At 41.9% G+C, this 23,059-nt stretch overlaps 1 long non-coding RNA gene across 1 annotated transcript; it reads right to left on the reverse strand.

Annotated features, from left to right (window-relative positions):
* Nucleotides 1-1,682: 1,682 nt before the first annotated feature.
* LOC125513027 lies at nt 1,683-3,363 on the reverse strand. Its single transcript, XR_007285647.1, has 2 exons — nt 3,083-3,363; nt 1,683-2,161 (listed from the first exon to the last, which is right to left on the reverse strand). It is a non-coding gene; the product is annotated as an uncharacterized LOC125513027 (long non-coding RNA).
* Between the last annotated feature and the right edge of the window lie 19,696 nt (nt 3,364-23,059).

Raw genomic sequence — 23,059 nt, forward strand, 5'->3', positions numbered from 1 at the left:
TGTTGTTCGGAGTCCCGGATGACATCCCGGACATCACGAGGAGTTCCGGAATGGTCCGGAGGTAAAGAATTATATATAGGAAGTGCTATTTCGGGCATCGGGACAAGTTTCGGGGTCACCGGTATTGTACCGGGACCACCGGGTGGGGCCACCTGCCCCGGGGGGCCACATGGGCTGTAGGGGTGTGCGCCTTTGGCCTGTATGGGCCAAGGGCACCAGCCCCAAGAGGCCCATGCGCCAAGAGATCAAGAAAGGAAGAGTCCTAAAGGGGGAAGGCACCTCCTAGGTGCCTTGGGGAGGAGGGATTCCTCCCTTGGCCGCCCCCCCCCCCAAGGAGATTGCATCTCCTAGGGCCGGCGCCCCCCTAGGCTCCCTATATATAGTGGGGGAAGGAGGACCTCTCACCCCACGCCTTTGGTGCCTCCCTCTCCCTCTCCAACACATCCTCCTCCTCCATAGTGCTTGGCGAAGCCCTGCCGGAGTACTGCAGCTCCATCACCACCACGCCGTCGTGCTGCTGCTGGAGCCATCTTCCTCAACATCTCCTTCCCCCTTGCTGGATCAAGAAGGAGGAGACGTCACGCTGACCGTACGTGTGTTGAACGCGGAGGTGCCGTCCGTTCGGTGCTAGGATCTCCGGTGATTTGGATCACGTCGAGTACGACTTCCTCATCCGTTCTTTGAACGCTTCCGCGCGTGATCTACAAAGGTATGTAGATGCAATCCAATCACTCGTTGCTAGATGAACTCCTAGATGGATCTTGGTGAAACCGTAGGAAAATTTTTGTTTTCTGCAACGTTCCCCAACACCCCCCTCCCCCGTATATAAAGGAGGGGGGGAGGGGGCGGCCAGCCTCATGGTGCGCCCTAAGGGGGGATTCCTACTCTTAGGCCTTATTTGGTTGTTGGGTAGAAAAAAACAAGGCAACAAACCCCTATGGGGTTTTTTCCTGTGCTCATGGTTTCCCTCCCACCACGTGGGAGATCTTCCCACTGCCCAGGTTCCCAAATGGCCACAAGGGGGAGGGAAGGAGGGGGAGGGAAGGAAAACCCTCAAATTAACACATATCACAAGCGACTTTGCTACACAGATAACAACAGATCTGTACATACAAAATTTCAGAGCCTTCATACAAAATTCTATCGATAACAATGGACCACATAAGAATTCCACAAATAATTCTAAAAAAACAAATACATAAAATCTCAGAATTCATATAAACAAATACATAAAACCATCAGTTCACAAGGGTTCAGATACCGGTCAGTCCACATCTCATTGAGATCAACCGTTGGCCTAAATCGTTTTCATGTGCTATCATCATTCAAATTTGTTCACGACAAAAGAAAATTGAATTATCACTTGCCATGTTCAAGGCAGAGATACTTTCAAATTAGATGAACTGCAAGGAGGCTATCACTAGCCCTACTCAAGTCGTTTCTCCACTCTGCATGGACATGAGGTACCGCATCTTGATGTTGACTGAACTACACAAAATATTAAGTTAGCACCAGTTTAGTCTATTTTTAAGTATAAATGGATTAAGATGAAATAGTATGAACCAAAGGCATGATCTGCTGAGTGCTTGAGTGTAAACAAAGGCATGATGAAACCAAAGCCAATGAAGAGAAATCAACAGCCGATCTGCTCGAAATAGATGTATAACAAACAAAAAGATATGTGATTCTACTATACACCTTTATTTGCACATTTGCAACCATTTCTACTCATGCTTTGCTATAAACAGCCGTATATCCATCTATCTGGAAGTGAACAAACAAGACAAAAGTAAGCTACATATGTCTCCTATACCTTCCAGCTACAGCTCCACCTTCCTGGAACTATAGGTAGAAAACTAAAATGAACTATTAAATTGCTCTTGCCTATCTTGGAGGTACAGCTATACACCTTAGGAAGGAAACACATCATCTCACCTCTACCTTTACTCTTTGGTTCATCTAGTAAGAACGAGCAGCAAAAGATTTATCATGTACACGGCAGCAGAACTCAGAACATAAACATCACCAATCACATCTCTTCTTGGCTAGCTATTCAATTCATACCAACCAATAAATTTAAGCTTTCCCATATCTTTCTTGCTTTCTTCTCAACGACCGATTAAAGATAACAAGATCAAACTCATATAGTGAGTTGAAAAGCCTACAACAGGCAGCAGTGCTCGTTACTATCTATTGTATTATTAGAATGAACGGACTAGATTTAACTAGCAAACAAGAATGGTACAGATTTAAAGAAGCTAATATAGATTTGTATGTAGGAGTCAAAACATTTTTTACCTAGGCCAGATTGGAATCGAGAAGGCACTCAAGTACATCCAAAAAGAGCACGTACAAGTAAACATTTGACGGAAGCCAACCTTGATGGACAAAAAAGGTAACTGGGGCAGTCCCGTTCTCACATGTTCTTAAGGCAAGGGTGGTGGCGTGAATTCATGTCGCAAATAAATATTTGATAGCGGCCAAACTAGATGGGCAAAAAAAAAAGAATCCGAAGCAGTCCAGTTCCTACACGTTCTTAAGGAAAGAGTGGTGTGGCGTTGATTCATGTAAATTAAAAAAAAACAGTGGTGCTGTTTTGCTAGTTTCTATCTAAAATATATGCAGAATAGTTGCCCACAAATGTCACCTTCTCACAAGAGCTTGATTCATACAACTATATTGATCTGCTTGTATCTAAATCTAATAAGTAATCAGTGTTCTGTACCTCATATAACATATGAAAAATCTGATATCAACAATGAAAATACTATGGACAGATACATAGCTATGAAATTGGACCAACTAACCCAATCTGGTGCATACAAGTCCAAAGTTTTACCAAATGTATGAGCCACTATATGCATCAAGCTTCAGACTACTTTTCACAATTCGATGGGCGGCATAGCATGCTACATAGAAACAAATATAGCTGTCACACATGAAAATACAACTCATATGGAACTGGTGGTTCAAGAACTACACAAGAAAAATACAAGCTCATATGGAACCAGTGGTTCAAGATCAGGGATGGTGAAGCCATGAACTGAAAAGAAAAATATTGGGGAAGGAGGAGGGGGCAAACCCTTGATCAGATGAGATAGTAACGTCCGCGGAACCATTGCCGCCGCCGTCGCCGGAGGGGATCGGAACTTGGAGGCGGAGGGGAGATCCGGGGAAGGAGAACGGTGACGGCCGCGGTCCGTCGCCGTCGCTGGAGGGGCGGAGCTTGGATCCTCAGCACCGGAGGGAGGGGGTCGGGAGCGTCGCTTCTTGTCGCTGGCGGAGGAGCTCGGAGGCGGTGGGGGGCGCTGGATCTTGGTCGACGGCGCTGCCGTTCGCTCGTGTCGCTCGAGCCGTGGATTTCCTCCCTCAGCTCTGGGTCATGGGTTTTCTCCCCGTGGAAAGGACGTGGGTCGGGCAGGGTTACCCCGAGATGGATGCGGTCCAAATGACCAACTCGGTTTCCCTGGTGAACTCATAGATGGATCTTGGTGAAACCGTAGGAAAATTTTTGTTTTCTGCAACGTTCCCCATCAGTGGCATCATGAGCTAGGTCTATGCGTAGTTCTCTTGCACGAGTAGAACACAATTTGTTGTGGGCGTTGATGTTGTCAACTTTCTTGCCGCTACTAGTCTTATCTTGCTTCAACGGTATTGTGGGATGAAGCGGCCCGGACCAACCTTACACGTACGCTTACGTGAGACCGGTTCCACCGACTAACATGCACAAGTTGCATAAGGTGGCTGGCGGGTGTCTGTCTCTCCCACTTTAGTTGGAGCGGATTCGATGAAAAGGGTCCTTATGAAGGGTAAATAGAAGTTGACAAATCACGTTGTGGCTTTCACGTAGGTAAGAAAATGTTCTTGCTAGAACCCTTTTGCAGCCACGTAAAACTTGCAACAACAATTAGAGGGCGTCTAACTTGTTTTTGCAGCAAGTGTTCTGTGATGTGATATGGCCAAAGTTGTGATGAATGATGAATGATATATATGTGATGTATGAGATGTTCATGCTATTGTAATAGGAATCACGACTTGCATGTCGATGAGTATGACAACAGGCAGGAGCCATAGGAGTTGTCTTTATTTTTTGTATGACCTGCGTGTCATTGAGAAACGCCATGTAAATTACTTTACTTTATTGCTAAACGCATTAGCCGTAGTAGTAGAAGTAATAGTTGGCGAGCAACTTCATGGAGACACGATGATGGAGATCATGATGATGGAGATCATGGTGTCATGCCGGTGACAAGATGATCATGGAGCCCCAAGATGGAGATCAAAGGAGCTATGTGATATTGGCCATATCATGTCACTATTATTGTTTGATTGCATGTGATGTTTATCATGTTTCCGCATCTTGTTTACTTAGAACGACGGTAGTAAATAAGATGATCCCTCATAATAATTTCAAGAAAGTGTTCCCCCTAACTGTGCATCGTTGCGACAGTTTGTTGTTTCGAAGCACCACGTGATGATCGGGTGTTAGATTCTAACATTCACATACAACGGGTGTAAGACAGATTTACACATGCAAACACTTAGGTTGACTTGACGAGCCTAGCATGTACAGACATGGCCTCGGAACACAGAATACCGAAAGGTCGAGCATGAGTCGTATAGAAGATACGATCAACATGAAGATGTTCACCGATGTTGACTAGTCCGTCTCACGTGATGATCGGACACGGCCTAGTTAACTCGGATCATGTTATACTGGAGGGATGTCTATCTAAGTGGGAGTTCATTGAATAATTTGATTATATGAACTTAATTATCATGAACTTAGTCTAAAAAATTTACAATATGTCTTGTAGATCAAATGGCCAACGTAGTCCTCAACTTCAACGTGTTCCTAGAGAAAACCAAGCTGAAAGACGATGGCAGCAACTACACGGACTGGGTCCGGAACCTGAGGATCATCCTCATAGCTGCCAAGAAAGATTATGTCCTACAAGCACCGCTAGGTGACGCACCTGTTCTCCCTGCAGAACAAGACGTTATGAACGCTTGGCAGGCACGTACCGATGACTACTCCCTCGTTCAGTGCGGCATGCTTTACAGCTTAGAGTCGGGGCTCCAAAAGCGTTTTGAGAGACACGGAGCATATGAGATGTTCAAAGAGCTGAAAATGGTTTTCCAAGCTCATGCCCGGGTCGAGAGATATCAAGTCTCCGACAAGTTCTTCAGCTGTAAGATGGAGGAAAACAGTTCTGTCAGTGAGCACATACTCACTATGTCTGGGTTGCATAACCGCTTGACTCAGCTGGGAGTTAATCTCCCAGATGACGCGGTCAATGACAGAATCCTTCAGTTGCTTCCACCGAGCTACAAGAGCTTTGTGATGAACTTCAATATGCAGGAGATGGAAAAGACCATTCCTGAAGTATTTGCAATGCTGAAATCAGCAGAGGTAGAAGTCAAAAAGGAACATCAAGTGTTGATGGTGAATAAAACCACTAAGTTCAAGAAGGGCAAGGGAAAGAAAGCTTTCAAGAAGGACGGCAAGGGAGTTGCCGCGCCCGGCAAGCAAGCTGCCGGGAAGAAGCCAAAGAATGGACCCAAGCCCGAGACTGGGTGCTTTTATTGCAAGGAAAGTGGTCACTGGAAGCGGAACTGCCCCAAATACTTAGCGGACAAGAAGGCCGGCAAAACGAAAGGTATAAGTGATATACATGTAATTGATGTGTACCTTACCAGTACTCGTAGTAGCTCCTGGGTATTTGATACCGGTGCGGTTGCTCACATTTGTAACTCAAAACAGGAGCTACGGAATAAGCGGAGACTGGCGAAGGACGAGGTGACGATGCGCGTCGGGAATGGTTCCAAGGTCAATGTGATCGCCGTCGGCACGCTACCTCTACATTTACCTTCGGGATTAGTTTTAAACCTTAATAATTGTTATTTAGTGCCAGCTTTGAGCATGAACATTGTATCAGGATCTCGTTTAATTCGAGATGGCTACTCATTTAAATCCGAGGATAATGGTTGTTCTATTTATATGAGAGATATGTTTTATGGTCATGCTCCGATGGTGAATGGTTTGTTCTTAATGAATCTCGAGCATAATGCTACACATGTTCATAGTGTGAGTACCAAAAGATGTAAGATTGATAATGATAGTTCCACATACTTGTGGCACTGCCGCCTTGGTCACATAGGTGTCAAACGCATGAAGAAGCTCCATGCTGATGGACTTTTAGAGTCTCTTGATTACGAATCATTTGACACGTGCGAACCATGCCTCATGGGTAAAATGACCAAGACTCCGTTCTCAGGAACAATGGAGCGAGCAACCAACTTATTGGAAATCATACATACTGATGTGTGCGGTCCAATGAGTGTTGAGGCTCGAGGTGGCTATCGTTATGTTCTCACCCTCACTGATGACTTGAGTAGATATGGGTATGTCTACTTAATGAAACACAAGTCTGAGACCTTTGAAAAGTTCAAGGAATTTCAGAGTGAGGTTGAGAATCAACGTGACAGGAAAATCAAGTTCCTGCGATCAGATCATGGAGGAGAATACTTGAGTCACGAGTTTGGCACACACTTAAGAAAATGTGGAATAGTTTCACAACTCACGCCGCCTGGAACACCTCAGCGTAATGGTGTGTCCGAACGTCGTAATCGCACTCTATTAGATATGGTACGATCTATGATGTCTCTTACCGATTTACCGCTATCTTTTTGGGGCTATGCTTTAGAGACTGCCGCATTCACTTTAAATAGGGCTCCGTCGAAATCCGTTGAGACGACACCGTATGAATTATGGTTTGGGAAGAAACCTAAGCTGTCGTTTCTAAAAGTTTGGGGATGCGATGCTTATGTCAAGAAACTTCAACCTAAAAAGCTCGAACCCAAGTCGGAAAAATGCGTCTTCATAGGATACCCTAAAGAAACTATTGGGTATACCTTCTACCTCAGATCCGAAGGCAAGATCTTTGTTGCCAAGAATGGATCCTTTCAAGAGAAGGAGTTTCTCTCGAAAGAAGTAAGTGGGAGGAAAGTAGAACTTGATGAAGTATTACCTCTTGAACCAGAAAATGGTGCAACTCAAGAAAATGTTCCTGAGGTGCCTGCACCGACTAGAGAGGAAGTTAATGATGATGATCAGGATACTTCTGATCAAGCTCCTACTGAAATTCGAAGGTCCACGAGGACACGTTCCGCACCAGATTGGTACGGCAAACCTGTCTTGGAAATCATGTTGTTAGACAACGGTGAACCTTCGAACTATGAAGAAGCGATGGCGGGCCCGGATTCCGACAAATGGCTGGAAGCCATGAAATCCGAGATAGGATCCATGTATGAAAACGAAGTATGGACTTTGACTGACTTGCCCGTAGAGCGGCGGGCCATAGAAAATAAATGGATCTTTAAGAAGAAGACAGACGCAGATGGTAATGTGACCATCTATAAAGCTCGGCTTGTCGCTAAGGGTTATCGACAAGTTCAAGGGGTTGACTATGATGAGACTTTCTCACCGGTAGCGAAGCTGAAGTCCGTCCGAATCATGTTAGCAATTGCCGCATTCTATGATTATGAAATATGGCAAATGGACGTCAAAACGACATTCCTTAATGGTTTCCTTAAGGAAGAATTGTATATGATGCAGCCGGAAGGTTTTGTCGATCCTAAGTATGCTGACAAGGTGTGCAAGCTCCAACGCTCGATTTATGGGCTGGTGCAAGCATCTCGGAGTTGGAACATTCGCTTTGATGAGATGATCAAAGCGTTTGGGTTTATGCAGACTTATGGAGAAGCCTGTGTTTACAAGAAAGTGAGTGGGAGCTCTGTAGCATTTCTCATATTATATGTAGATGACATACTTTTGATGGGAAATGATATAGAGCTTTTGGATAGCATTAAGGCCTACTTGAATAAGAGTTTTTCAATGAAGGACCTTGGAGAAGTTGCTTATATATTAGGCATCAAGATCTACAGAGATAGATCAAGACGCCTCATAGGTCTTTCACAAAGCACATACCTTGACAAGATATTGAAGAAGTTCAATATGGATCAGTCTAAGAAGGGGTTCTTGCCTGTATTGCAAGGTGTGAAATTGAGCTCAGCTCAATGTCCGACCACGGCAGAAGATATAGAAGAGATGAGTGTCATCCCCTATGCCTCAGCCATAGAGTCTATTATGTATGCCATGCTGTGTACCAGACCTGATGTAAACCTTGCCATAAGTTTGGTAGGTAGGTACCAAAGTAATCCCGGCAAGGAACACTGGACAGGGGTCAAGAATATCCTGAAGTACCTGAAAAGGACTAAGGAAATGTTTCTCGTCTATGGAGGTGACGAAGAGCTCGTCGTAAAGGGTTACGTCGACGCTAGCTTCGACACAGATCTGGATGACTCAAAGTCACAAACCGGATACGTGTATATTTTGAATGGTGGGGCAGCAAGCTGGTGCAGTTGCAAGCAGAGCATCGTGGCGGGATCTACATGTGAAGCGGAGTACATGGCAGCCTCAGAGGCAGGGCATGAAGCAACTTGGGTGAAGGAGTTCATCACCGACCTAGGAGTCATACCCAATGCGTCGGGGCCAATCAAACTCTTCTGTGACAACACTGGAGCTATTGCACTTGCCAAGGAGCCCAGGTTTCACAAGAAGACAAGGCACATCAAGCTTCGCTTCAACTCCATTCGTGAAAATGTTCAAGATGGAGACATAGATATTTGTAAAGTACATACGGACCTGAATGTAGCAGATCCGTTGACTAAACCTCTCCCTAGAGCAAAACATGATCAACACCAGAATTCCATGGGTGTTCGATTCATCACAATGTAACTAGATTATTGACTCTAGTGCAAGTGGGAGACTGTTGGAAATATGCCCTAGAGGCAATAATAAAAGCATTATTATTATATTTCCTTATTCATGATAATTGTCTTTATTCATGCTATAATTGTGTTATCCGGAAATCGTAATACATGTGTGAATAATAGACACCAACATGTCCCTAGTAAGCCTCTAGGTGACTAGCTCGTTGATCAACAGATAGTCATGGTTTCCTGACTATGGACATTGGATGTCATTGATAACGAGATCACATCATTAGGAGAATGATGTGATGGACAAGACCCAATCCTAAACATAGCACAAGATCGTATAGTTCGTTTGCTAGAGTTTTCCAATGTCAAGTATCTTTTCCTTAGACCATGAGATCGTGTAACTCCCGGATACCGTAGGAGTGCTTTGGGTGTACCAAATGTCACAACATAACTGGGTGACTATAAAGGTATACTACGGGTATCTCCAAAAGTGTCTGTTGGGTTGACACAGATCAAGACTGGGATTTGTCACTCCGTGTGACGGAGAGGTATCACTGGGCCCACTCGGTAATGCATCATCATAATGAGCTCAAAGTGACCAAGTGTCTGGTCACGGGATCATGCATTACGGTACGAGTAAAGTGACTTGCCGGTAACGAGATTGAACGAGGTATTGGGATACCGACGATCGAATCTCGGGCAAGTAACATACCGATTGACGAAGGGAATTGTATACGGGGTTGCTTGAATCCTCGACATCATGGTTCATCCGATGAGATCATTGAGGAGCATGTGGGAGCCAACATGGGTATCCAGATCCCGCTGTTGGTTATTGACCGGAGAGCGATATCGGTCATGTCTACATGTCTCCTGAACCCGTAGGGTCTACACACTTAAGGTTCGGTGACGCTAGGGTTGTAGGGATATGTATATGCAGTAACCTGAATGTTGTTCGGAGTCCCGGATGAGATCCCGGACGTCACGAGGAGTTCCGGAATGGTCCGGAGGTAAAGAATTATATATGGGAAATCTTGTTTTGGTCACCGGAAAGGTTTCGCGCATTATCGGTATTGTACCGGGAGTGCCGAAAGGGGTCGGGGGTCCACCAAGGGGGTCCACCTGCCCCGGGGGGCCACATGGGCTGTAGGGGTGTGCGCCTTGGCCTATATGGGCCAAGGGCACCAGCCCCAAGAGGCCCATGCGCCAAGAGATGAGGGAAAGGAAGAGTCCTAAAAGGGGAAGGCACCTCCTAGGTGCCTTGGGGAGGATGGACTCCTCCCTGGCCGCACCCTTCCTTGGAGGAAGGGCCAAGGCTGCGCCCCCCCCTCTCCCTTGGCCCTATATATAGTGGGGGGAAGGGAGGGCAGCCACACCTAAGCCCTGGCGCCTCCCTCTCCCTCTCCAACACATCCTCCTCCTCCATAGAGCTTGGCGAAGCCCAGCCGGAGTACTGCAGCTCCATCACCACCACGCCGTCGTGCTGCTGCTGGAGCCATCTTCCTCAACCTCTCCTTCCCCCTTGCTGGATCAAGAAGAAGGAGAAGTCACGCTGACCGTACGTGTGTTGAACACGGAGGTGCCGTCTGTTCGGCGCTAGGATCTCCGGTGATTTGGATCACGTCGAGTACGACTTCCTCATCACCGTTCTTTGAACGCTTCCGCGCGTGATCTACAAAGGTATGTAGATGCAATCCGATCACTCGTTGCTAGATGAACTCCTAGATGGATCTTGGTGAAACCGTAGGAAAATTTTTGTTTTCTGCAACGTTCCCCATCAATCTACTCCTTCTTTATAAAGATGTGGGTCATCCCAAAAGTAATGTCTCAAATCATAGAAGAACTTTTTCTTTTGCTGGTATGTGAAACTAGGTGGTATGAATTTGGCAACAATGTAATTAGCATAATCAGCATACCATGGAGCAGTATGAGAAGCATTTATGACATTTAATTGCTCATTAGGAAAGCTATCATCAATAGGTAGTGGGTCATCAAGCACATTTTCTAACCTAGACAAGTTATCTGCAACGGGGTTCTCAGCTCCTTTTCTATCAACGATATGTAAATAAAATTCTTGTAGCAAGAGAACCCATCTAATAAGTCTAGGTTTAGCATCTTTCTTTTCCATAAGATATTTAATAGCAGCATGATCAGTGTGAATAGTTACTTTAGAATCAACAATATAAGGTCTGAACTTATCACAAGCAAATACAACTGCTAAGAATTCTTTTTCAGTAGTAGCATAATTTATTTGAGCATTGTCTAGGGTTTTACTAGCATATTGAATAACATTTAATTTCTTATAAACTCTTTGCCCTAGAACAACACCTACAGCATAATCACTAGCATCACACATAATTTCAAAGGGTAAATTCCAATCAGGTGGCTGAACAATAGGTGCGGAGATCAATGCTTTCTTAAGTATTTCAAATGCTTCTACACAATCATCATCAAAGACAAATGGTATATCTTTTTGTAATAAGTTAGTCAGAGGCCGAGAAATTTTTGAGAAGTCCTTAATGAACCTCCTGTAAAATCCGGCGTGACCAAGGAAACTTCTTATACCTTTGATGTCCTTGGGGCATGGCATCTTTTCAATAGCATCAACCTTGGCTTTATCAACTTCAATACCTCTTTCAGAAACTTTATGCCCCAAGACAATACCTTCATTAACTATAAAGTGGCACTTTTCCCAATTCAAGACAATATTAGTTTCTTCACATCTCTGCAAAACTCGATCAAGGTTGCTCAATCAATCATCAAAAGAAGATCCATAGACGGAGGAATCGTCCATGAAAACCTCATAAATCTTTTCACAAAAGTCAGAGAATATAGCCATCATGCATCTTTGAAAGGTAGCAGGTGCATTATATAAACCAAAAGGCATACGTCTATAAGCAAAAGTACCAAAAGGGCAAGTAAAAGTAGTCTTTGATTGATCCTTGGCTGACACAGGTATTTGAGAGAAACCAGAATAACCATCTAGAAAGCAAAAATGTGTATGTTTGGATAATCTTTCTAGCATTTGATCGATAAAAGTAAGGGGTAATGATCCTTTTTAGTGGCCTTATTTAATTTGCGGAAATCAATTACCATCCTATAACCTGTAATAATTCTTTGAGGAATCAATTCATCTTTATCATTAGGAACAACAGTAATACCTCCCTTCTTAGGGACACAATGGACATGACTTACCCACTGACTATCAGCAACGAGATAGATAATCAACTTTATGCCCACTGACTATCAACTTCAAAGCAAGACCAATAATTTCATCCTTACTAGGTAATTATTCTTCACGGTGTTGCCTATTAGATTTGGAGAAATTAAATTCATGAGACATATCATCTAAACCGATAGTAACAACATCCTTTTTGCAATCTATCTTAGCATTAACAGTGTTTAAGAAGGGTCTACCAAATATAATGGGACAAAAGCTATCTTGTGGGGAACCAAGAACAAGAAAATCAACAGGATATTTAGTTTTCCCACACAAGACTTCAACATCTCTAACAATTCCCATTGGTGAAATAGTATCTCTATTGGCAAGTTTAATTGTGACATCAATATCTTCTATCTCAGCAGGTGCAATATCATGCATAATTTCTTTGTATAAGTCGTAAGGTATTGCACTAGCACTAGCACCCATATCACATAAGCCATGATAACAATGATCTCCTATTTTAACAGAAATAACAGGCATGCCTACCACATGTCTGTTTTTATCTTTAGCACAAGGTTTAGCAATTCTAGCAGTCTCATCAAGGAAATGAATAACATGCCTATCAATATTATCACACAAGAGATCTTTAACAATAGCAATATCAGGTTCAACTTTAATTTGCTCAGGAGGTGTATAAGTTTTAATATTGCTTTTACGAACCACAGTTGAAGCTTTAGCATGATCCTTTATCCTAACAGGAAAAGGTGGTTTCTCAACATAAGAAGTAGGAACAATAGGATCATTATAAGTGATAGTATTTTCTTCAACTTTAATAGGTGCAGCTACTTTTACTTCTATGGGAGGATGATATTTAAACCACTTCTCCTTGGGGAGATCAACATAAGTAGCAAGAGATTCACATAAAGAAGCTACTATCTCAGAGTCAAGTCCATATTTAGTGCTAAATTTAATGAAAACATCGGTATCCATAAAAGATTTAACACAATCAAACTTAGGTGTCATACCTGACTTCTTACCTTCGTCGAGGTCCCAATCTTCAGAGTTGCGTTTAATTCTTTCCAATAAATCCCATTAGAATTCAATAGTCTTCGTCATAAAAGAGCCAGCACAAGAAGTATTGAGCATGGTGCGATTGTTATTAGAAAGCCGAGCATATAAATTTTGAATAATCATTTCTCTTGAGAGCTCATTATTGGGGCATTAATATAACATTGATTTAAGCCTCCCCCAAGCTTGAGCGATGCTTTCTCCTTCGCGAGGCCAAAAATTATATATATAATTGCGATCATGATGAACAAGATGCATAGGATAAAACTTCTGATGAGATTCCAATTTCAATCGTTTGTAGTTCCATGACCCCGTATCATCATGTAGCCTATACCATGTCAATGCATCTTCCTTCAAAGATAAAGGGAAGACCTTCTTCTTAACAACATCTCCGGGTACACTTGCAAGCTTAAATAATCCATGAATTTCATCCACATATATTAGGTGCTCATCAGGATGAGTTGTTTCGTCTCCTGCAAAAGGATTAGCTAGCAATTTTTCTATCATACCTGAAGGAATTTCAAAGCAGACATTTTCATTTTCATTTTCAGTAGGTTTAGTAGGTTGAGGAGCAACTCTTTGCTCTACTGGTCGGGGAGAAGATACCCCAAACAAGCCCCTCAGAGGATTACTTTCCATAGTAACAAGTGACAGTAAATTTCAGCACACTATATAAATTTTCCTTACCAAATTCCACCTACCAAAGGCGCTTCCCTCCCCGGCAACGGCACCAGAAAAGAGTCTTGATAACCCACAAGTATAGGGGATCTATCGTAGTCCTTTCGATAAGTAAGAGTGTCGAACACAACGAGGAGCGGAAGGAAATGATAAGCGGTTTCCAGCAAGGTATTCTCTGCAAGTACTGAAATAAGTGGTAACAGATAGTTTTGTGATAGGATAATTTGTAGCGAGCAACAAGTAACAAAAGTAAATAAAGTGCAGCAAGGTGGACCAATCCTTTTTGTAGCAAAGGACAAGCCTGGACAAACTCTTATATAGAGAAAAGCGCTCCCGAGGACACATGGGAATATCGTCGAGCTAGTTTTCATCACGATCATATGATTCGCGTTCGGTACTTTGATAATTTGGTATGTCGGTGGACCGGTGCTTGGGTGCTGTCCTTACTGGGACAAGCATCCCAATTATGATTAACCTCTATTGCAAGCATCCGCAACTACAACAAAAGTATTAAGGTAAACCTAACCATAGCATGAAACATATGGATCCAAATCAGCCCCTTACGAAGCAACGCATAAACTAGGTTTAAGCTTCTGTCACTCTAGCAACCCATCATCTATTTATTACTTCCCAATGCCTTCCTCTAGGCCCAAATAATGGTGAAGTGTTATGTAGTCGACATTCACATAACACCACTAGAGGAGAGACAACATACATCTCATCAAAATATTGAACGAATACCAAATTCACATGACTACTAATAGCAAGACTTCTCCCATCTCCTCAGGAACAAACGTAACTACTCACAAAGCATATTCATGTTCATAATCAGAGGGGTATTAATATGCATATAGGATCTGAACATATGATCTTCCACCAAATAAACCAACTAGCATCAACTACAAGGAGTAATTAACACTACTAGCAACCCACAGGTACCAATCCCAGACTTGGAGACAATAATTGGATACAAGAGATGAACTAGGGTTTTGAGAAGAGATGGTGCTGATGAAGATGTTGATGGAGATTGCCCTCTCCCGATGAGAGGAGCGTTGGTGATGACAATGGCGATGATTTCCCCCTCCCAGAGGGAAGTTTCCCCGGAAGAACAGCTCCGCCAGAGCCCTAGATTGGTTCCGCCAAGGTTCCGCCTCGTGGCGGTGGAGTTTCGTCCGAGAAGATGGCTTATGATTTTTTCCTCATCGAAAGACTTCATATAGCAGAAGATGGACATCGGAGGGCCACCAGGGGGCCCACGAGGTAGGGGGCCGCGCCCAGGGGGTAGGGCGCGCCCCCACCCTCGTGGGCAGGGTGTGGCCCCCCTGGTGAACTTCTTGCGCTCAGTATTTTTTATATATTCTGGACACGTCTTCCGTGAAGTTTCAGGACTTTTGGAGCTGTGCAGAATAGGTCTCCAATATTTGCTCCTTTTCCAGCCCAGAATCCCAACTACCGGCATTCTCCCTCTTTATGTAAACCTTGTAAAATAAGAGAGAATAGGCACAATTATTGTGACATAATGTGTAATAACAGCCCATAATGCAATAAATATCGATATAAAAGCATGATGCAAATGGACGTATCAGTAACCCCCCTACTCCGGTATATGCCCGAACTCATCCGAAACCATTCCGGTGTCCAAAACATAACCTTCCAATATATCAATCTTCATGTCTCGACCATTTCGAGACTCGTCATGTCCGTGATCACATCCGGGACTCCGAACTACCTTCGGTACATCAAAACACATAAACTCCTAATACCGATCGTCATTGAACGTTAAGCATGCGGACCCTACGGGTTCGATAACTATGTAGTCATGACCAAGACTCATCTCCGGTCAATAACCAATAGTGGAACCTGGATGCTCATACTGGTTCCTACCTATTCTACGAAGATCTTTACCGGTCAAACCGCATAACAACATACGTTGCTCCCTTTGTCATCGGTATGTTACTTGCCCGAGATTCGATCGTCGGTATCATCATACCTAGTTCAATCTCGTTACCGGCAAGTCTCTTTACTCGTTCCATAATGCAGCATCCCGTAACTAACTCATTAGTCACATTGCTTGCAAGGCTTATAGTGATGTGCATTACCGAGAGGGCCCAGAGATACCTCTCCGACAATCGGAGTGACAAATCCTAATCTCGATCTATGCCAACTTAACAAACACCATCAGAGACACCTGTAGAGCATCTTTATAATCGCCCAGTTACGTTGTGACGTTTGATAGCACACTAAGTGTTCCTCCGGTATTCGGGAGTTGCATAATCTCATAGTCATAGGAACATGTATAAGTTATGGAGAAAGCAATAGCAATAAACTAAGCGATCATAGTGCTAAGCTAACGGATGAGTCAAGTCAATCACATCATTCTCTAATGATGTGATCACGTTCATCAAATGACAACTCATGTCTATGGCAAGGAAACTTAACCATCTTTGATTAACGAGCTAGTCAAGTAGAGGCATACTAGTGACACTATGTTTGTCTATGTATTCACACATGTACTAAGTTTCCGGTTAATACAATTCTAGCATGAATAATAAACATTTATCATGATATAAGGAAATATAAATAACTATTTTCTTATTGCCTCTAGGGCATATTTCCTTCAGAATAGAGCAAAGGTGCATTGGACTTCTCAATGGAAAATTAAAAGGAGGTTTGAGCTCATGTTCAGATTCATATTGAATGAGGTGAACGGGGAAGGATTTCATGGGAGTCTAGTGAGCCCTATCATTTGATCCAAAGGTCTTCCATACAAAAAATATCCTTATGAGCAGAATTGTAAAAAAAAATCCTACAATCTAAAGAGGTGCTAAAGATTTCTACCAAGATATTTAAGGATATTTAAATATACAAGCACACACATAATTATATGCATATACACTATGTAATTCATGCAAACTTCGAGATTTAATCCAAGGAGTCCCTCATTTTTATCATTTTTATTTCTTTTCACAATTAGGGGCATCCTTTTCAAAATCTCGTTGAAGGTCATTGTCTAAAAAACAAAAATTAATGTAATCTGGACCACAAAGGTAGTTTAAAATTTCCAGAACATAGATGTATTTTCAATAATATACATTATATTACAAATAACAATATGATTAATATGTAACAACATTTTTGTTAACTATACCAAGGAAATTATATGGAATATTTATCAGTTATGGTTGTACCATAATTAAAAACAAGTTATACAGAATTATAAAAGTTTAGTTTAAAATATATTTATTTTAAGAAGTGTCATATTAAAATTTTCTTTGGATCGGACCTAATACTTCCCGTATGTCAGCTCCTCTTTCATGAAAAAAGTGGGTACAAAAGAGTGCAAACGTCAGTTGTGTCGGTATTCATTCCATATGTACGAAACTGAAAATTTAACCACGCAATATGCATTACCTTCAAGGAACTACATAAGACTCTTTACAACAATCATGGTTTTAGGACATCCTATGCATTTTTGTGAAAAATTGAAAAGTGTAAATGTTGTTATATATCTAGTTTATGTTGAATCTACTTTTTTTTCTTTTCCCTAGAAAAAATTGAAGCCTTTTGAAGATTTTTATTTGTGTGTATAACAACAATGGCACGCATTTTATCTCTACAAAAATTTCACATATTTTTTGTGTTGCAGCCAATTTTTTTATCATTGCTTGATGTGTTTTCGATCCCTATATATATATATGATTCCATGTGTCATAACATTCCATTACCGCATTATTGTCTTATGCTTTTTAAAATTCTATGAACCAACGAGGTCATAAGAAATTAGAGCTGATGGAATTTTCCAATGGAATCTAGCGCAAACAAATTCTAAAGGAAGTTTTGTATATTTGAAATCTTAAGACAAATTTGGGGTCTGTAAAAAGTGTATTGTTCATGTACTGTTCTGACCCCAAATTGTATTTTTTGCTGAGAGCTACTCATATGTCAAAATGATCTGAAATTCAGAGCGCATCTCACGCACTAAATTATCTACCATGCAAAAAAGTATTTTTTTCTTTTGTATTTTTTGTGAATTTTTTCTTGACTGGGTGCACATGAGCCTGGGCTCAGAAATAGATATTCGTTTTGGTTGTTGTTATTTTTGGTAACTGAATTCAAACAACTTCAGATGGGAACGTGTACAATTTGGTTTAGATTATAGTTCCCCTAAATATCTTCCCATAAAACGAGTTTTTTCGGCTTCTATTAACTTTTAGAGAAAGTTGTTTGTGAGCAACTTTTGTCAGTTCTCGAAAACTTCTTCCCCTAAATCTATTTTATTTCATTTTTATTGAACAAAACTAGCTAAATGGCCTCAGTCATTGACATGTGTGAGGCCAAGAGGGCGCGTGGTGGCCGCCGACGAGGGGTTGCGCGAGGCGGTGGGGCCACGGGCGGCGGCACATTGGCGGTGGTAGCGTGATGTGTGCCAGCATGCTAGAATTTTTCAATACATCATGAAATGTTGTGGAATTACGTAATAAAAAATTAATACACGGTGAACATTTTAGTTCACTGTGCTACACGTGAACATTTTTAGTACACAATGATTTTTAACACATGTAAACATTTTGCGTACATGCTGGAATTTTTGAATATAAGGTGATTTTTCTTGAGTTGCGTGATCAGAAAATATTAATACGCAGTGAACATTATTTTATTATATGATGAAATTTTTAAAACTCTCAGTGAACATATACACCATGACATTTTGTTAATACACACTAAATATATTTTTGACATACTTATTTTTTAAAATGTTGAATATGTTTTAGTACACAATGATTTTTAACACATGTAAAAAAAATTCGTACATGCTGGAATTTTTCAATACAAGGTGATTTTTCTTGAGTTACGTGATCAGAAAATATTAATACGCGGTGAATATTTTTTAATTATGTGATGATTTTTTTAAATTCTCGGTAAACATATACACCATGACATTTTTTAATACACACTAAATATATTTTTCACATACTTAATTTTAGTAAATGTTGAATATTTTTTAGTACACAATGGTTTTTAGCACATGTAAACATTTTTCATACATGCTGGAATTTTTCAATGCAAGGTTAATTTTCCTGAATTACGTGATAAAAAATATTAATACATGGTGAACATTTTTTAATTATATGATGAACAATTTTTCAATTCTCGGTTAACTTATACACCATGCAAAATTTGTTAATACACACTAAATATATTTTTAAATTACCTATTTTTTGTAAATGTTGAATACTTTATATTTATATGAACAATTCGGGAAATACCTTGACATTTTTTAATTATGTGAACACTTTTTAAATTGCATGAAAAAAACTTTGAAAATTTATAAATGCCTAAAGAACTTTCTAAAATTATGGCACACAATGCTTTTTTCTTTTCAAAAAATTCATGATTGATTGTTTTTAAGGGGTTAAAATTAAGATTTAACAAAAAATGGTAAAATAGAGAAAATAATTGTACATGTGTAATGGGCCGCGTCAGTGGGCAGCATATGACTGTGCCCGGCAAGCTTCGCACTTGCTGAAATAATAGCTCCCACTAGGAGGGAAAACTGTTTCTTCCTGACAAATCACGCTCATGAAAATGCAATACACCCGAACGGAAGTCCATGAATGCTGGGGTGCGGGCTTTGGGAGACTGAGCTCCAGGAAGCTCGTTTCTAAAGACAAATTTTCTACAGCGTGAAAAAAATCAAAAAAATAAACGTATCAAATATAATTATAAAAAATATGGCTTTGTTTATACATTTCTAAAGACAAGTTTTTTCGAAATTTTCTAAGACATTGAAATATGGCTTTGAACGTTTTAAATACCGAGCTCGGTCACCATCGGTATTTTCCGTTTCTTGCTGCCCCTACAGGCTTTCGTGCTCTCCACAATCCACATGACTGGAAACAAAGTCTCCCCAATAATTTGTGTGGGGTGCACGCGCACTCGGTGGCCTGCTATACATCCATTCGAGTTGGAGACTGGAGGGACAACCACCAATCAACGTACCGTTGATGGATGCATCATGCATGATCTACGGCGCTCATACTGCAAAATAAGGGGATCGTGGATCGGATGCTGAACCAAGTTCATGGACGACACCTTCCAACGGAAATCACGCCACGCTAGCGAGCTAGTGCACTCTGCCGCATGCTTGCCGCTCTGGATTGACGAGGATACGTGTGTGCCGTTGCTAAATCTAACGACGATGGTGACGTTTGCCTTTGATTGAGCCGCTGGGCTCGCGGACGAGATGGACCGACGGGACCAGACGCGTTAGCCGCTTGGATTTGTCTGCCGATGTGATGCAACAACTGATCGACGACAACGACCAGGCGATCGATGCCAATCACTCGGGTCTCAACTGTAGCCTGTCCTAGTCCATGAAACAATTGCTCCTTCCTTCTCCTGTTCCCCTACATCCCAAGCAAGTTGCTAACTGTACACTAACAACCTCTGCTGTTTCTTGGAGGCAGATCGAGGAAACTGATGAACAACATGAGCTTAGTTGGTTGGCAGGTTTGTTTATACCTCTCGCCACAATGCTGAGCACGATGGATCCACCATATCAGCTACTAAGATCTTCTCGGAGCTTATTCTATTGGATGACAACTTTCGAATTAAGTACTTAGGTTTTCTGATTACGTATATGATCTACCTGCCTGCTTATACATTTTCTACTCGCAGATCTTGCAGAGAAGAGGTACATACATACGGTAGCTAGAAATGTCACTGATGGGGAGGGTTTGACTCTCTCACGTTATTACGTAGTACTCCTCCCTTCTCCCAATGCGTTTACTCAGCTCTGATAGTCGCTTGCTTACTGCACGCTCATGGTACCAGTTTTCTTCTTTAATTTTTCCTCCTGCGTGCGTGCATCCGATTCTGATGCTGACGCCTGCTCGTACCTTTCCACTTTCATAGTCTACTCAACTGCCTTTCTTCTTCTTTTTTTCTTGCACAAAGTTGTGACCCTAATCTGTGTTGCAAGTATAGGTATATACCTATGCACTTGTATGTTCACTTTTCATCCATCACATCACGGAATAACCCAAAGAAGAAAAAGCAACATTGATCCATCCTTAAGAGCATCTCCAACAAGCGCCCAAAAAGAGCTCCGCGCACTAAAAGTTTAGTTTTTTGGGCGCCGGGCAGCTCCAACAGAAGCTGTAGCGCTAAAAGTTTTTTGGACACGCGCTGAAAAACACTATCGCGCGCAGTATATTTTGGGCGTCGGATTGCGCGCGCTTCACAATTTGCACTGTCTGCTTTTTGGATGCGCGTTTTTGGGCGCCTGCCAAAGCAAAGTTGGTACCGGCGCATTAAAAGTGCTACAGTGATGCGCTATAACGTCTATTGGGCGCGGAATTTTTGTGCGGCCGTTGGAGATGCTCTAACGCCATCCATGTTTGGTGAGGTGGTCACTAAGAAGCTTTCGCCTGTATGCTTCCGGGGCAACCACCTTTTGCCATACCTAGCGTCCTACGAACATTTCGCTTGCTTTTTGGCAGGTGAACGCAAGAAAGCAACTGATGGCCCTTCATTAATGGATCAACGCAAGGGGGTTAATTAAATTATGTCCTAGTAGCTAGTTAATTAGCAATTCAATTAACCTTCAATTTGTAAAGCCATGTACGTCCTCGACTTTTAAGCTTCACTAATTGAGGAACACTAACTCACGGGCATCTTGGTTATGGAGAGTACTACTAGTATTTTTATTGACAGCACGGGCATGTAACTTAGTTCGATTCAGTTGCATTAGTGGATTGATTTGTACCGGCCGGACAGATAAACGTGGTGGGTCAGACAGCATTTCTTGGGCTACCTGTCCATCGAGTTAAAAGAAAAGGAGGGGTACGGTGCCCGTGAATGGCGGCGTATCCACATTGTTAGGCATGCGATCATAATGGATTAACAACTATGTATACACTTATGAGGTCAAGCAAGTGGCCGGTTGGCTCATGCCACATGCTTGTTGCTTTCACTTCACCGTCATCGACTTTCTCTCCCATGTTTTCCGTCGAGGCTTGGAGGGAGGCATTGCCACTACGTTTCCATTTCAGTATTTGGGGAAGAACCGAGGTGGCTCCTCCATCATCAACCGCAGCACACCTAGAAAAACAAGACGGGGCATCAAGTCCATGATCATACTGATTTCTTGGGAGATATGGCAAGAACGGAATAGTTGCACATTCAAGTGAAAGCAACCATCTAGCAGTGACGTGGTTAGGGCGATTAGATCAACCCTGGAACTATGGCATCTTGCGGGAGCGAATCACTTGGAGAGCCCCTTCGGGGATACAACGTGGGTACATAGCCTAGAAGCTTTGCCTACCGGCCGGCCTTCTCTCTGTCTTTTTCTTTATTTCTATCGATCACTGGATCATCAATGTTTTATCTCCACTCCTGCTAAATCAATGAATGCCAGCAATGCTGGATCTTTCAAAAAAGAAAATTGGGTAAGGATTTGCCTAATGCATGTGTAGAGTTGTGGCATCCTAATTGTGCGCTCTTTCTGGTGATTCTATCTAGCGAAATGTAACCCAGGGTTGCATAGGGAAAATTCTTTGTCATGACATTCAATTTGTGATCAATAAAGAACGACTATCTCCCAAAAAAAAATGTTGTGGCGGTGTATCCATTACACCATGTGTGGTGCACGGTGGGATCATGGGTCATGGCACCAAGTTTAGAATTTTTGTGCTCATATTTATTTGCACACGTTGATTCATATTCAATGATAACTAGACAATTCAATCAGTAAGTGGTTTATGATAGATCTTCAGCAAGTCTAGGGAGTGATGATTTTCATATGACATGTGTATTTGTGTGTGATGGTGTGTGCGCGCAAGTAGAAAAGGCAATATGAGCCCTTTTTTAAAAAATGCATTTTAAAAGCATTTTAAAATGTCAAAAAATCAAAACAAAATTGCAGGCGTACATGTTTGCAAGATATGTGTGTAGCAGAAAGTTTCGCGAAAAATGATTTTTTATTTTGCCTTCGAAAAGGACAAATTTCAATGTTTCTAAATAGTGTTTTACGATATATTTTTTGACTTTTTTGCGTAGGCTAAAAAGTAGTTGTTTTCAGCGGAACTTTCTATGTGCACATAGGATGTGGAAATGTACGCCTACAACTTATTTTCAGAATTTTTTGACATTTAAAAATGTATTTTCTGAAGTGGGTTCATATGTATCTAGGTTTATTCATGTATTTTTCCGCGCATGTAGGCTTCTTCCTGTGGTGTTGAAAATAATAATAGTATGACTCCCGCGTGGTGTTCTTTTCGTGTCACCGTGCTCTTTGGAATAATTAATCGAGCACGCAACGACTTCTTGACCATGCACGTAGGATTTCAATTTGTACGAGGGAGAGGC

This window comes from Triticum urartu, chromosome 6 (assembly GCF_003073215.2).
Source record: "Triticum urartu cultivar G1812 chromosome 6, Tu2.1, whole genome shotgun sequence".
Taxonomy (NCBI): Eukaryota; Viridiplantae; Streptophyta; class Magnoliopsida; order Poales; family Poaceae; genus Triticum; species Triticum urartu.